A 16,479-nucleotide genomic window follows, 5' to 3' on the forward strand; every position below is an offset into this window, starting at 1 on the left:
GGGACTCCCAGGAGCCTGGGTCTTCCTTTTCTAGCCCTGAGACTCCAGGCAGGGCCCTTAATCCTCTTGGGAAAGGAAGGTTTTAGGATTCTATTATGAAAGTGGGGAAACTAAGGTTCAGAGAGTATAAAAAAATCTCATTATGTAAAAGTCCTTGTGTAGGGTTTTAAAGTTTACTGTCTTCCCAAATGCCACCCCACCCACACATCCACACTGGACATCGTGTCAGCTAGCCTTTTGTAAGCTGTTTCCTCCGCTGGGACGGCCTTCCAAGTCTTTTTTGTCTGGCTGAATCCCACTCCTCCTTTGGGATTGGGTTCAGGCACTTCCTCCTGGTGGCTGTCCCCGTCTTGCCTTCCCACCCAGGCTCGGTGAGGTGTCCCTCCCTGTGCTCACGCCTCCCTCTCGAGGTACCCACGCCTTCCTCTGCTTTGCCACGTCTTGCACTTTGTATCATTCTCTTGCTTCTTCTCCCTTCTCTAGTCAGTCAGCTTTCTTTATATTTTCTAGTGTTTATTTATTTGTTTATTTATTTTTTCTCTTTTTTCCCCTATATTTTCCAGTGTTTAACACGGTACTTAGCATATTTATAGGTTTATCATAAGAAGGAAATAAGACTGGGTGGCTCAAAAGTACCACAGCCTCGGTGTTGTGTTATACTTGCTATGCATTTACAATTTATTAACTGGAATCTCTTTACTATATTTTCCCTCTCTTCTATTTTAAATTGATCGCCAAGCCCTCACCAAAACCAGACAGGTTACCTCTGGCAGTTCTCCCTTTGGCAAAAGCCTGAAGCCTCTGACATCCATGGTTATGATGCAATATTTTGTCAGGCTTTTATTGATGGGTGCTTAGGTTGCTCTCAATTTTCTTGCCACAAATGATGCTGCAGTGAGCAACCTTAGTCATTGTACTAGTTTCCTATTGTTGCTGTAACAAATTATCACAAACTTGGTGGCTTTAAGCAACACAAGTTTTATAACTGAATCACTTTGCTGTACACCTGAAACCAACACATTGTAAATCAACTACACTTCAATAAAAATAAATTAATTTAAAAAAAGCTACACCTAGTTATCTGCTGAATGTTTACCAGTTTTTTAGATTGCATGGATTAGTCTGGGATCACTTAAGCTTGAAACTCACCCGGTGTGCTCCCTGTCAGCAAAGCAAAAGCTTCCTAACGGCCACTGTGCAGACGTGCCAAGGGCGTCCTATTCGAGTGAGCTGCCTGGGAAGGCTGTCTTCCGTGTGGAGCAGGATGCAAGCTTTCTGTGCCTCCAGTGGGACTGAAGAGCTTATGGAAGGAAATTTTACAATTCACAGTCCAAACTCACCGAGTGTGTGATGTGATAATTTGGGGGAATTAAAAGATATTCATGGGAAGGCCTTCAGTAATTTTTGAGTGCAGCTATTTTTCTTATTAAATAAATTATATGTGTGTGCTTAAAAAAAAAACCCACAAATTTATTACCTTACAGTTCTGGAGGTCAGAAATCCAAAATAGATTTCATTGAGCTAAAATTAAGGGGTAAGCAGGGCTGCATTCTTCTTTGGAGACTAGGGGAGAATCGTTTTTCTTGCCTTTTCCAGATTCTAAAGCCTGCTGCTTTCCTTAGCCCCTGGCTCCCTTCCACCTTCAAAGCCCAGCAAATGTTGATTGAGTCTTTCTCACACCAGCATTGAATCTCTCCTACGCTGACTTTTCTGCCTCCCTCATCCACCTTTAAATGACCTTCAGGATTTCACTGGGCTTACCTGGTAGCATCCAGGAGCATCTTATATTAAGGTCAGCTGATTAGTAACCTTTAATTCTATCTGTAACATTTTACCTTCTGCCACAAACATGACATTCACAGGCACTCAGGTTCTGGTTATTAAATTGTAGGCATCTTTGGGTGACCATTATTTAGCTTACCACAGCCACATATATCTTTGAACATTTGTATGATTGTCATTGTGGAATATATAACTAGAAATGAACTTACAGGTTGGGGGGCAGGAGGAGAGAATGCACAAAAAAGTTTAACTGCCCTCTTAAAGGTTTAGATTTCCCCCAGCACGGTATGTGAGCCCCTGTTTCCCACAGCCTAATCAGTCCTGAATATTTTAATGTTTTAAATCTTTGCCAATCATACTGTTAATAATTAATTAGTACTCCAGAATTTGAAAACTGAGCAAATCTGACATGTGCATTGACATTAAGAAGCTGATGGGACACAAAAGAAGTGTATGTGATCCAGAAGTTGATTGAGTTTGCATTTCAAAAGACTAATGCATTGTTTTTCATCTGCGTCATCTTTGAAACTGTGTTTTGCTTAGGTTAATATTTAAATAATTTTGCATTCTCTAAGTACTATCAGTCAATGAGCAAAGGTGTGTCACAGAATCAATGGGAAGAGAAATACCCTATGATGAACATTTTCTTGCTAGCAATTCTTAAAACAGGATATTAATCCATTGAGTTATTAATTTACTAATTAGTCCATTAGTGCTTAATATACTCTTAATGCATGTCAGGCACCACCTGACCTTCAAGAAGTTACAAAGCAGTAAAAAGGATAAGACACAAGTACCAGTATGTGGCAGGTGATTTGATGCTAACATTATAACAGATGACCTTTATTTTGGAAAAACGTCATGTTTTTACCTAAGCAGTTAGATATTTAGGCAATATAGCAATATAACGTGCAGATGCCAAAACTTCTGTCTGAGTGTAAAAATTTGTTGTCTCAAAAAATAATCTAAAAAATTGGTTATCTAAATAAGCCAGTCCAAAAAAGACAAATTCCACTTAAAGGAGGTACCTACGGTAATCAGACTCATACAGATGGAAAGTAGAATGATATTTGCCAGGGCTGGGGAGAGGAGGAAATGGGACTTACTGTTTAATGGGTATAGAATTTCAATTTTGCTCAATGAAAAGAATTCTGGAAATCAGCTGCACAACAATGGGAACATACTGAATACTACTAAACTGTACACTTAAAAATGATTGAGATGGTAAGTTTTTTGTTATGTGTATTTTATCACAATTTTTAAAAAATCTTAAAAAATTAATTGATTATCTACTGAGCAGTCATAGAAGGAAGTTACTGTAGACATTTATTGAGTGACAACTGTGTTGGGCACTTTCATTTATCATCTCATTTAATCCTCCCAATGACCCTCTGTGGCAGGTATTAATTGATCTATTTTGTAGGTGAAAAGACTAAGTAACTTGCCCAGAGTCACACGCACTGGGATTTGAGCTTGATTTGTCTTTCTCCTGTGTCCTCATCCCTGATAATTAAAGGTGCATGAGTGAGATGAAAGTGATTCACCCATCCCCAATATTCTCTAACGTAGATGTGCCCATATTAAAAATGACAAAAGGATGCAATCACTTAACTGGAATATAAAATTCCTAGAAACGTTCATGGCTTCCTCAGCTAAGATTTATCTTCACTAAATAATTAAGATTTTAATTCCTTCTCTCCTTTCTCAGTTTTTCTTTCTTTTAATATTCGAGTAACATCTACATCATGGTCATAAAGAGCAGCACAATCTATGCTGAGGTAACATAATTAAAGGTGCCCCTCTCGATATTGTTCTTTCATTCAGAGAGGGCTGGGAAAGATCTGTAAGGGACAAAGGGCTTGCCCTGCCCGTTCCTCCTCTGACGTGGGCCCTGGATGACATCACATAAAAAGTCATTTCCTGCTTGGTTCTTATCTCTAATGCTGACTAAATTATTAGCCTTACTTCCTTTACTTGTGTGTAATGGAATTTAGGAATAAAAGTAAAATCACTGCCTGCTGGAGTTTATACTTAGGCCCCTTAAAGTTCATGTACTTGGATGCTTTTTTTGTCTCTGGAGACCATGAGGTTGTTTGATGTAGAAAAAGAACAAGTCATAAAATATGCCAAGCTGATACTCAATGAGAGACATGGATTACCCACTACTCATGCTCTGGTGAATGTCTTTCTGACTCACAAACTTGCTGAAGATTGGGGAGGAGTAAAACCGAACTCCTACAGGCATGGAGATTTTAAAATTAATTAAAAAGGATGACCGTTGTTATAAACAATATCATCCCACATGGATCTTTGAAGGTGTCCTATGCAATGTGAGGCAATGAAAAGAGCGCTGGACTTTTATTCTCGTTTGGCAAGAGAATCTGGAGCTGCCTAACCCAAAGAGAGGCTGTGGCACCAAGTGACAGATCTCTACGTGAAAGCATTAACTGTCAAGCATTTCCTTCAGGGCCCCTGTCCCAAAAGGGAGGTAGTGGCACCAAATCTGTGTTCTTCGTTGGGAGACTAGGCTACATACTGAGTAGCCATTACAAAGGGGCTGGCCTCTGAAAAATTTACGCTTAATTAGTTATAAAGGTCCATATTTCAATGGCTCTATGATCAAGTCAAACTAGTAAATCAAGCTTCACTGAAAACCAGTTGTCTCCTTTACCCCTTTTTATTATCAGAAAGTTTCCCTTTGTCCCCCCAAACTTATTCATTCATCATTAAATGCTAAAATAGGGTGCTTTTTTATGCAACAAATAGAGGGTGGCATTTGTTGGACAGAATTAATGGCCTTGAGAATAAAAATACTCAGGATCTTCTGACTCTTGACTTCTATATAGAGCTTACGTATTCTTATTATTCCTTTTATCAACAGGAAGCAGATATACAAAGGACAGAACCTGATATACAGCAACAAGTTTTAAAATTTGTGTGTTTTTTCATCAGACCATATTATTTTGAGAGGGTTAGCATCCAGCTTGGATTTTTCTGATATGAGGTTTTTGTTTTTCTGATGATAAAATTAACACATAAGTAATACTTGATACATATAAGAAAGTAGTATAAAAACAATTGCTCCCAGGTATTGAGCAGTTTTCCTTTTCAGCTGGAACTCCCTGACCAGTGCTTGGCCTCCATGAGCTCATTTGGTCCTGACAGCCCTGTAGGGCAGGCATCCCTTTATTGGCAAAGGTGCTCAGGTACCAAGAGTGAGCTAACTGGCCGAAGGGATTTAAATCCAGATCATCTAACTCCAGAGCCTGTGTTCTTAATGATAATAGAGTCTTCTCTATTAAACACTTTTAACAAGTCAGTGCTTGTTTCTGGTCTAAAAATATTATAAAGGCAGAGAAATTTAGCAATGGGTTTAAATATTGTTTATACTGTATGAGTAGGATGTGGTGGTTATGAGAAACAGAGCATTAAGAAAAGGGACCATCTCCTCTCCACTGCCTTCTGGATGCACTATTGCAGGCTAGGACTCCATCTGATTCTCCCTCTTTGTGACCCAGATGGAGGTAGCTCTAACCCTGGCAGGGCTCGTTTGACCTCTCAGGAGGCCCCTTTTGAGAGCCCACCCCACTCCTACAGTTTTCTCCATAATTTAGTATGGATCTGATTCTTCCTATGTCCCTTTCTGTTTGAAACAGCTTGAATAATTTCTCTTTTCTGCAGCTGAACCCTGTATGGATATGTCATATCTATTATATGAGTATATAATTTTTATAACTGAAACCAGATACAGGTTTATAAACTGCTTTTTTCAACTTAATGTTTTCTCATAAATGTTTAACAAATTTTACAATTGTTATATGATATTCCTTCATATAAAAGTAGCATCATTTTTTCTATTCCTTTATTAATGAATATTTAGATTCTTTTCAGATTTTTACTCTTATAAAGGAGTGCTGTTTTGACATAGTGTATTAGTTTTCTGTTGCTGCTGTAACAGATTACTACAGACTTGATGGCTTAAAACAACACACACTTCTTACCTTGCAGTTTGGGAGGCCAGAAGTCTGAAATGAGTCTCACTGGGCTGAAATCAAGGTTTTGGCAGAACTGCATTCCTTTTGGAGGTTCTGGGGGAAGATCTATTTCCTTGCCTTTTCCAGCTTCTTAAGATGACCCACATTCCTTGGCTCATGGCCCCTTCCATCTTCAAAGCCAGCAATGGCTGGTTGAATCCTTCTCACAATGCACCACTCTGACACTGATTCTCCTGTCCTCCTCTTTCACTTGTAAGACCCTAGTGATTACACTGGGTCTACCTAGATAATCCAGGATAATCTCTCCATCTCAAAGCCATCTGATTTGCAACCTCAGTTCCATGTGCAAACTGACTCCCCCCCTGCCATGTAACAGAATATATTCATAGGTTCCAGGGATTTAGGATGTGGGGGTCCATTTGAGAGAATCATGATTCTGCCAACCACATGCAGTAATTCTGCTTTGAGGAGTCCATCCTGCAGAAAGAGTCAGAGATGCAGATAAAAGAACTTTTTAAAGCTTCTGCCATGTCAAATATAATAGTACCAATTTATATCCCATTTACAAAGTTTAAGAATTCTCACCTCATTCTTACCATACCATTGCTAGTGTGAAATACTACTGTTTCTCAATATCTTTCTGACATAGGAGATTAATAATACAATACTTGCTTGAGATAGAAAATTCAAAGAGTACGAAAGAGTACGTAGTGGAAAATAAGTCTCCTGTTTACCTGTATTCTCCCAGCTCCCCCATCTCCTCCTCTTACCACTGATGCCAGTTTTTTATACACCATTGTAGAGATATTCTGCACATATGTAAGCACACATATAGATGTGTCCCTCCTTTTCCCACAAATCATAGTATACTATGCACATTCCTCTAATCTCTTTATAGGTTTTTGAAATAGGATTGGTGTGGGTAAATAAATATACTATCTTTGATCTTGAAGTTCTATATGTCTTAAAATAGCCACAATTAAGATTTATTTTGTGTTAGTGAATGATGGACCACATAGAGAACTTTTCATCTTTTACTTACAAGCATGAATGCATTAGGATTCTATTTTTTATAGGTACAAAGGCATATTGAAAGAAATTCAATCTCAGAAGAGACATATGTGATTCCATCACTAGATTTTAGTGTGTTTACACTGTGAAAATGGATAGTGTGTTCTGTAATAAGAAAACAGTAGCTGTTTCTAGCTGAGGGTAATTTATATTGTAGAAGAATAAAATGAAAAACAAAGCAGATTTCACAACTATGAGTTCATATTTTCATAAAGAGTTATAGTGTCATCCAATAATCCAGTAATCACTTTCTGAGGCTCTCTGTAAAATTCCCCAACTGTGTTTTGGAAGGTAATAGTTGTAATGGAAAAAAAAGTCTACTATCAAAAAAATTCAAAATAGCTTCCTTATATTCAAATAATACAGTTATAAAACAGAGAAAAAACATATCATTCACAAAAGCAGCAAAAATTGAATTATAGGATTAAACATTAAACATAAAAATAAGCTATGACATTTTATGAAAATATTAAATAGGGTGGATAAATGGAGAGATATACTTTTTTTAAAAAGACTGTATTAAAATAATACAACATTCCCTTGATCTCTACATTTAATACAAACTAAACTCCAATAAATTTTTTAAGGAAACTATCAAAATGATGCTAAATTTTACCTAGTAATTTCAGTGTGCTATTCTAGAGAAGAAGAGTACAAAAGGAATTTAACTTTTGCCTTTCAGATGTGGAGCCATATTATAAAGTTACAGTAATTAAAATAGTATGATACTGAGGCAGAACTAAACAAATCAGTGAAACAATATGAAGTCTAGAAATGGATTTCAATTTACCCAGACATGTAGTAGATGCAAAAGAAGGTCCTCAAATCATTGTAGAAAAGATATCACATCTGTAAAGAAATTGGGGCCAATTTTCTTCCTGTTTGAAAAGAGAACAAATTAGTTACTACAACAAAATTATAAATCCTATGTATCAGATTAATTTACAAAATATAAGCCATAAAAATTTAAGAGGAAAATTTCCTGGAGTGCTTTTATAACCTTGAGGAAAAGAGATAAAGGAAGGGCCTTTCTAAGCACAAAATAAAAGAACTCAGGAAAAGTTTGAATATCTTTAATGTCTAAAAATTAATAATTTATGTATGGCAAGGTGACTATAAGCAAATTTGATAAACAAATAAAAAACTTAGAAAAAGTCTTTACAAAACATTATTGAAAATAACCATTTATATTTATTTATAAATGACTCATACTTTAATAATAAAATGACAACTCACTCAAAAAGAAAACTGGGCAAAGAATATACATGACAGTTCTACAGAAGAACTAGGAAAGAAGAGTAAAAATGATAAAAGATGCTTATTCTTAATAAAGATTAAAGAAATACCTACTAAAATAATGAATTGTTTAAAAAATAATGAATTTCTAACCTGTCAGATTTGTCAAAATTAAAAAAGATTGGTGATAGTGTGAAGATATAAACAAAGTCATACATTGTTTATGGGAATATAATCGACAGCATACTTTTGGAGGGCAATTTCCAAATACCAATACACATTTAAATTTATATACTCACTTGCAAATATGCATGTGTATTTCTGTAGGTTAACTTGCTAAAAATGGAATTACAGGAACAAAGATATTTATAAACGATGCTTATTTTAACATTGTTTCTCATTTCAAAGCATGTAATGATTAAAATGATGGTACATACAAAAATTGTAATACTAGAAAATAATTTCAAAGAAAGGCATATTAGTTATTTTCATGTTTACAAACATGTAATGCCATGACATTACAGTTATCCCTTGGTATCTTCAGGGGCTTGGCTCTAGGACCCCTATGGATACCAAAATTCGTGGATGCTCATGTCCCTTATATAAAATAGTATATGCAGTCAGCCCTCCATATCGGTGGGTGTCACATCTGTGGATTCAACCAACCACGGGTCACCAACTGTATTTTGTAACCTACTTTTTGAAAAGCATATAAAATTTTATATATCTGTTTAAAAGGGGACTGGAAGGTCATATTCCAAACTGATAACAGAAGAGACATGAACTGGCCAGCAGTGGAATGGAGTGGGAAAGTCGGGGATGGGGTAGGGTGAGGGTTGGATTTCTACTTTTAACTTTATACAGTTTAATTCTATTTCAGATTTTACTCATCAAATGAGCCATACTTTCATTATAAAATGTAAACAATGAACATGCTATATTTTGGGGGGGAAAAAAAGCCGCTGATCTTCTCTCAGTCATACCCAGAGAAGCAGAAGGGTACCTGCTGCTCCAGAAAAACCTGGTGGACTGTCTCTGGACCATGTGGCTTTCCTTGCTCAGGTAAATTTATTACAGCCATGGCCTGACCTTTAGCCTGTGACTCAGAAACCTGGCTGAGGTCAGCCCCTGGAGAGCCTGGACACAGTCTTATTAACCAAACTTAAGGGTTCCAGTGCCTACCATTGGAGCAATGAGAAATAACAGCCACATGGGCTGTTCCATCCTCAGATTCTCTTCTAGCAAGCAAGTCTTCAAAAAGTCGAGGTAAGAGCACAGAGTTCAGAATCCAACATACCTGCCTGAGTTCAGATCCCAAAGCTGTCACTTGTACTGTGGTATAGATTGAACAAGTTGTTGAACCTCTCTGAGTCTCTGTTTCCTCACCAATAAAGGTAGGAAACTTGCAATATCTCATCAGATGTTGTCTGGAGAAAATGAGTTGGTGAACCTAGAGCAGCTTGGACAGAGCATCCAGATCATTTCAGCTTTGACTTTGGCTAGTGTGGACAAAGTGGATGTAGCAGGCTGGATGCAGTAAACACGGGGCCTCATTCCTGAAGTTTGTTTTTCATCCTGAAAGAGATATATTACAGAGATATAAAGAACATGGAAGTGTATTCTTTCTTCAGGTAGTGGTCTGGAGTTGGTTGGTGGGCTTCTCTGCTCCACAAGGTCACGCAAGTATCCAAGACTCTGAGGGGGAGGGTACAGCTCAGCAGTAGAGAGCATGCTTAGCATGCACAAGGTCCTACATTCAACCCCCAGTACCTCCACTAGAAACAAAATAAAGTAAAAAATTAATTAAAACATACATAAAGAAATCTAATTACCTCCCCTCTAAAACAAGACTCCAAGACTCCTTCTGCCTCTGTCATGGATGTTGTCTTCACCTGGAGGTTGAAGTTAGGTCCCAAGCCCATAGGAAGGAGTGGGGGAGTTGTGTGCAATGTTTTAAAGGGTCTGCTGGAAGTGGGACACTTTCTCTCACCTTCCATTGAGGATGTAGGCATATTGCCACACCTCACTGCAAAGGCCTGTGAACAGATGTGTTGTCCCAGGCCCCCAGCTGGGGATTCATTACTGTGGAGGAAGGGAAGAACCTGTGTTGATGGATAGCTAGCTGCCTCCACCACAACTGGTCTTGCCAACAGCACTAGAAATATCCCAATTCTCTTAGCTGCTCCTCATCTCCACTTCAGGGAAGAACTTGCCTTTGGGTCTTAGGGCCAGAAACCATTGAAGTTCTTTGGCTGACTCTCATCTTTCCTGTCAGGACTTTCATGGACTTAGCCAAATTTTGCTTCTAGTTCTCTCCTTTTCTAGGGTTTGACAAAAATACTCTGTCTCACCCCCATACTCTTTCTTTAGATTTATCAAACTTGTGCTAGTACAAATTTCCCAGTACAGCTCAGCTGGCTTGGGAACAAAGGTGAGTTAGCCTTTAAGCAGAGGCATGGATTTTAGTGTGTGTATGTGAGCATGGTGGGGCGAGTGGATGGTGTGCTGTGGCCCTCAGGAATTGTGTGTGAGGACAAAGGTCACTGGGAAATGAATTAGAGTGAGCTCTTTCTGCCCTGGGAGAGGTTGGGGAGGGGTGGAAGGTGAAGGATGCTGTCCAAGCTGTATATACAGTGAAGACCAATCAGAGGGGGACCCAAAACAGAGAGAGGGTTTCGTATACACTTTAAAGTAGGCAGGTTTGGGGCCTTCCCCAGCCCTAAACTGCCTTGTCTGGGAGTTGAAGATGTTTCATTTTGTCCTTCCAAAAACATCAGGGCAATGTGATGGGAAGAACAAAAGGAAGGAGCTGGAAGGATTTGCCTTGGTCTCCACTGAATGTCTTACTCTCTTTACAGAAACCAGAGCCACTTAAGTAGTTCACTCTAAACCACCAGAGTATCTGCTAACAGGCAAGTGATACAGACAAGATCACAAATTTAGCAGAAATAGCTACCAGCTGTAAATGGAGTGATGGCTCCCCAGAAGACTCAGCAAGTCTCTCATGTTGGCTCAGCAGCTCAGAGCACCTCGCACCCACTTCTTGCCTGGTTTCTTAGGGCTCCCTCCACCTCTGTGGAGGCCAGTGGTGCCAACTGTGCCTGGGATCCCTGTGTGGAATGTTCTGTGGAAGTGGGAAGTTGCTCCTGGAAGGGAACGATGGTCCTTGGGTCTGGGAACATCTCCTGTGTGTAATGAGTGCCTTCTTCCCTGATGTACTATTTGCTTTTAAAGTTTCCTTAGAAACCATGCATGTAATACTTAACTCACCCTTGGCTCCATCCTGACACATTTTTTGTGGAAGTCACAAGGACTGTTCTTTTCAATTGTGGCCTTTTGCTTCTCGCACTTTCCCTTGGTCTCTAAAGTGTGACCATTCAAGAAGTCCAAGGCTTCATTTGTCATGCCAAGATTTGTGTTTGTGCTCTCGGCAGGATGCATTGTTAACCTTTGAATACTATGTCTTTGAAGGAAAAGGATGTGCTCCAGTGACACACTTTATGGTAGAAACTTTGTTCGCATGGTAGAAATAACACCAGCAGTACACAGGTCTGGGTCTGTGGTACAGGCGGGCATCCCAATGCCAAGCCGTGGAGATGCATAAACTGTCCCTTTCCCTGTAGGGGAAGGCGGCCATATCACTGGGCCTCCCTCTTCTAGGCCTTCAATGGACCCTCCCACTTCTCTTGTTGTTCTTCCACCTCTCTCCTCCCCAAACTGCTGCACAACCACTTCCCTCCCCATTCCCAAAGGAGAGGGAGCTCTGGGCCCGGCGCCTGGAGGGCAGTGCCCGAGAGAGTGCCTGACCTCTTTTTCAGTCCCTGCTTACTTCCATATGACCAAGCCCTGAAGAGACTAGACTCAGCCCTGTGAGTCCCAGGGGTCTTAACTAAAACAAACTTTGGTTGCAAAATAATTTGTGTGTTGATTATGGTTACAGTACAGAGTACAGAGAAGCCTCAAGCATTAGGAGTCCTTCATGACTTGTGGCTGGAAACACAACCACCATACCATCTTCCTAAATGAAAAAGTTCTTTGTTTCCTGATTGTTTAAGTAATATGAACTCATCACAGAGAATTCAGAAAATACAGAAAGGTATAAAGAAGGGGGTAAACCCCACTGCCACAACCAAATAATCTCTGTTAACAGTTTGGGGTCAAACCTTTTAGGCTTTTCCTGTACATGCATATACATTCTAATTTTTTTTTTTTAAATGTGACTGTAATATTCATGGCATTTTGTAAACCATATGATCTATTGCCACACAAAACTAACCTAAAACTTGGAGGCATAAAAAGTGACTGTTTTATTATAGCTCATGAATTCTCTGGGTAGAGTTTAGACAGGACACAGCTGGGGTGGCCATGATGTCTGGGGTCTTAGCTGGGAAAACTCAAATGGCTGAAGATAATGGAACATCTGGGGTCTGGAAATACTTGGCGGCTTCATTCTTCACTCACAGAACTAGCTCCTGGGTCGGATTCAGTAGGATTCTAAGTTTTGTTGGGCTTATGGACTAGAGTAGCTGCATGTGATTTTTCCATGTGGGTTGAGCCTCCTCACAACATGGAAGCCTCAGGGGAGTTGGGTCTAATGACTAATCTACTGACTGATGTCCTGATTAGAAGAGGGAAATGTGGACATCGGCACACAGCCACAGAGGGAGTATGCTGTATGAAGGGGGAGGCAAAGACTGGCGTGATGTATCTGTAAGACAAGGAATACCAAGGATTACCAGCAACCACCAGATGATGGGAAGAGCAAAGAGGAAGGACCCTCTCCTAGAACCTTCAGAGAGAACGTGTTCTTGCCGACACCTAGATTTTGGATTTCTGTCCTCTAAAAGTATAAGAGAATAAATGTCTGTTGTTTTAAGCCACCAAAGTTTACGATAAGTACTTTGTTACAGCAGCCCTAAGAAAAAAACAGTTCCTCATAGCTACATGGATCTGCATCGTCATTTCATAGTTGCACAGTAACCATGGCATGCTTACTCAGCATTTATTTAATCAATCTTAAATAGGTCTAAGAAATTTAGTTCAATAATTAGCATGAGTGTGCATGCTATACAATTAAATGGCTGACTCACCTCTCTCATAGACTTTGTTTCCTCCACGGGGCCTAGCATTCAATAAGTATCAGTTAACTTGCTGTCACAAAGAGAGTATCAGAAAATACAAAGTTTGATCACCTACAAGCAAGTTCTGTCACTTCTGGAAACTTGCTTGGTGAGGTGACAGTAGGGAGGAACAGGTGAAAACTTCAGTCTAACAGAGCACGCCTATAAAACATCAAATATTTTAAGGTGAAAGTGATTGTAGTACAAAAAGGTGAAAACCCATTCCTCTTTACAGATGTGATACTTCCAGTTCCCCAGCCATAAAGGGAGTTTTAAACATCTAAGCCTCTTTGCCAAGTGTTAAGAAATGATTCAGAAATGTAATCCAGGCAGACGACTACAGAAACGCACCCCGTGCATTCTAGACCTTTTCTGCTGCTTCTTTATGACTTCTCGGTTGAATGAGGCCTCCTGTGTTTTCCTTCTTAAGTTCAATCCTCTGTTTGTTTCTTGGCCCCATTTGTCACTTCCTCTATGCAGAAGGGCGGGCATGGGGCAAACCTGGAAAGAAACCAGGTTGCCCCTCCCCGTCCCTCCTGGTGCCAAGTCAGAGCAGCAGGCAAAGTGCTTAGCTCTTTAAGTTACGAGGCTGCAAGCCGTTCCAAGCAACTCTTTTCTTTTCTTCTATAGATCACAAGTCTTCCCAAAAAGTGCCTGTAGGAGAAAAATAAAGCCTGTTTGAATTCTAAGATGTTTGTCGGTGCTTTTGCCATTTTCAAAGGACCTTTAGATGTTTCGTGAATGCGTATTGACATATCACCCCCGCCTCTCCCCTACCCCAAATGCTCTAGCAACTGGCAGGAGAAAATTTCAGAGGAGATGAATTCTGGAAAGTGCAAATTGAAGCCAGCTCAGGGGAGACAGAGAAAAAATCCTCAGTCTAGGGCTTTGCTTTTGGTAGGGCCTCATTTTTATGGAGAAGAAAATTGGAGCCCAGAGAGATTAAGCAACTTGTGCACAGTCACACAGCTGGTTTACGGCAGAGCTAGGCTTTGTATTTAAGTCTCTGTTGCTCTTTCAGCTACATTAAGCTGAACACAGTAACTCAGGAGAAGGGATACAAGAGACTAAAGCAGATGTAGGGATGGAGTGGGATCCAGTAAGAGCTGAGAGCTTGGCCTTCCTGAAGGCATGTGAAAAACTGAGACAGGGTGGCTGAAGTTCTGGAAAGGTTGGGAAGAAGGGGGAGGCATTACACAGAGTCATTTCCTCCCATCCACTTCTGGATTGTGTGTGGAGGAACCAAGGAAGTGGCTACAAGGTCACATGTGGTTGCTGGAACTCCCATGAATTTTGAGAGCCCACAGTGTGAAGAAGCAAACTAGATCAGATCCAAGCCTGAAAAAGCAAGAATGCCACAGACTTGCAAGTTAGATTGCAAGTTATTACACAAAACCTCCTGTTTGCTCCCAGGTTGGCTGGGCCCCACCTCCTTCCCATCTGTAATTGTAGCTCCTCAGGAGGGGCTGGGTCCCTGGGTGTGGAAAATCAATATGCTATTTCTGGAGGTCAGGTGAGCTCCATGCCTCCCAACTCTTCAACCTAAGCCCATTAATCAAGTCTGATGACTTAATTTACTGTTGAACCAAACACATCCGTAGCAAAGTGATACATCACAAACATCTCCACTTCCCAAATGCCAGGGGAGTTAGCCCAGAGAAAAAAGGAGACGTAAGCCTTTCTCTAAACAAAGACATTCTCCCTTTGTAAAATTAGAGACAAGCGATAGGATCTGAGTGTGTACTCACTGGCTTCTGTCCTGGAGATGCCAATCATTTGCTCCCTGCCCCCAAGCCCTGCATCAGAGGCCCCAGAGCCCCAGCCACCCTGCCTCCAATGCAGCAGCTGGTCAGCCCTTCATAAAGGCCATCCCAGTTTCCAGCTGTGTGTGTACTTGGGCATAGGAAGCCATGGGCAGTGAGCTGAAGGCTGTGTAGACAAAGGAGCTGCAGCTGGATTTTGGATTGATCTCTGGAGAAACCAGAATGAATCAGATATATAGCTACAGTGAGGGCTCCCACTGCCCTAGGGAAAGAGATGGCGATGGAGAGAACAGGTGACCTGCTTCCAGATCTTCCCTGCTGTCTACATGGGGCCCGCTGTATTTCCTGCTCTGGTCCTGCAAGATGTCCCTGAATCCTTAGAATACTTTCCTCTTCATTTCCATGAGCTTGAGAAGGTTCTATCTCCTGCAACCAAATGATTTTCTTTATTAAGATATCGACTGTGTGCAATGCCAAATGCTGGCAAGAGAGGCAAGAATGATTAACATAAGGTAGGTAATTGATCCCTTTGAAACAGTCTCCTTCATAAGTATACCCACACTTATCTGCTGTCCTATTTCACTTACTATATTATTTAAGCAGTTATTTGTTTACTAACTATTCAAAGTTTGTTAACCTTTCCTCTCTATAACTAGACTGAAAAGGGCCTGATGTTCGACAAAGGAGGCAAGAATATACAATGGAGAAAAGACATCTTCTTCAGCAAGTGGTATTGGAAAAGTTGGACAGCTGCATGTAAATCAATGAAGTCAGAACACTCCCTCATGCCATACACAAAAATAAACTCAAAATGGCTTAAAGACTTAAACATGCAAGACAAGACACTATAAACCTCCTAGAAGAAAACATAGGCAAAACATTATCTGACATAAATCTTAGCAATGTTCTCCTAGAGTAGTCTACTGAGGCAATAGAAATAAAAGCAAAAATAAACAAATGGGACCTAATTAAACTTAGAAGCTTTTGCATAGCAAAGGAAACTATAAAGAAAACAAAAAGACAACCTACAGAATGGGAGAAAATATATACAAAGGATGCTACTGACAAGGGCTTAATTTCCAGAATATACAAACAGCTCATACAATTCAATGACAAAAACCCAAACAACCCAAACCAAAAATGCGCAGAAGACCCAAACAAGCATTTCTCCAATGAAGACACACAAATGGCCAATAGGCACATGAAAAAATGCTTAGTATCACTAATTATCAGAGAAACAGAAATCAAAACTGTTATGAGGTATCACCTCACACCAGTTAGAATGGTCATAATTCAGAAGTCCACAAATAATAAATACTGGAGAGGGTGTGGAGAAAATGGAACACTCCTACACTGTAAGTGGGAATGTAGTTTGGTGTAGCCATTATAGAAAGCAGTATGGAGATTCCTTAAAAAACTAAAAATAGACTTACTGTATGATCCAGCAATCCCACTCCTGGGCATACATCTGGAGGGAACTCTAATGTGACAAGATAGATGCACCCCAATGTT

The 16,479-nt window shown here is 40.1% G+C and overlaps 1 protein-coding gene and 1 long non-coding RNA gene across 9 annotated transcripts in view; one reads left to right on the plus strand and one right to left on the minus strand.

The window, feature by feature from the left end:
• Positions 1-16,479, plus strand: part of SNX18 (sorting nexin 18) — a 233,651-nt gene that overhangs the window by 33,413 nt on the left and 183,759 nt on the right. The window lies entirely within an intron of this gene.
• The window catches only part of LOC116661010, a 130,553-nt gene that overhangs the window by 2,459 nt on the left and 111,615 nt on the right, over positions 1-16,479 (minus strand). For all 8 annotated transcript variants that reach the window (XR_004316777.1, XR_004316778.1, XR_004316773.1 and 5 more), the window contains 4 exons: positions 13,556-13,858; positions 9,382-9,659; positions 7,639-7,726; positions 5,784-6,254 (listed from right to left, as the gene is read on the minus strand). This is a non-coding gene — a long non-coding RNA (uncharacterized LOC116661010). The remainder of the gene's footprint in view (positions 1-5,783; positions 6,255-7,638; positions 7,727-9,381; positions 9,660-13,555; positions 13,859-16,479) is intronic.

The sequence above is a fragment of the Camelus ferus genome, chromosome 3 (assembly GCF_009834535.1).
Source record: "Camelus ferus isolate YT-003-E chromosome 3, BCGSAC_Cfer_1.0, whole genome shotgun sequence".
Taxonomy (NCBI): Eukaryota; Metazoa; Chordata; class Mammalia; order Artiodactyla; family Camelidae; genus Camelus; species Camelus ferus.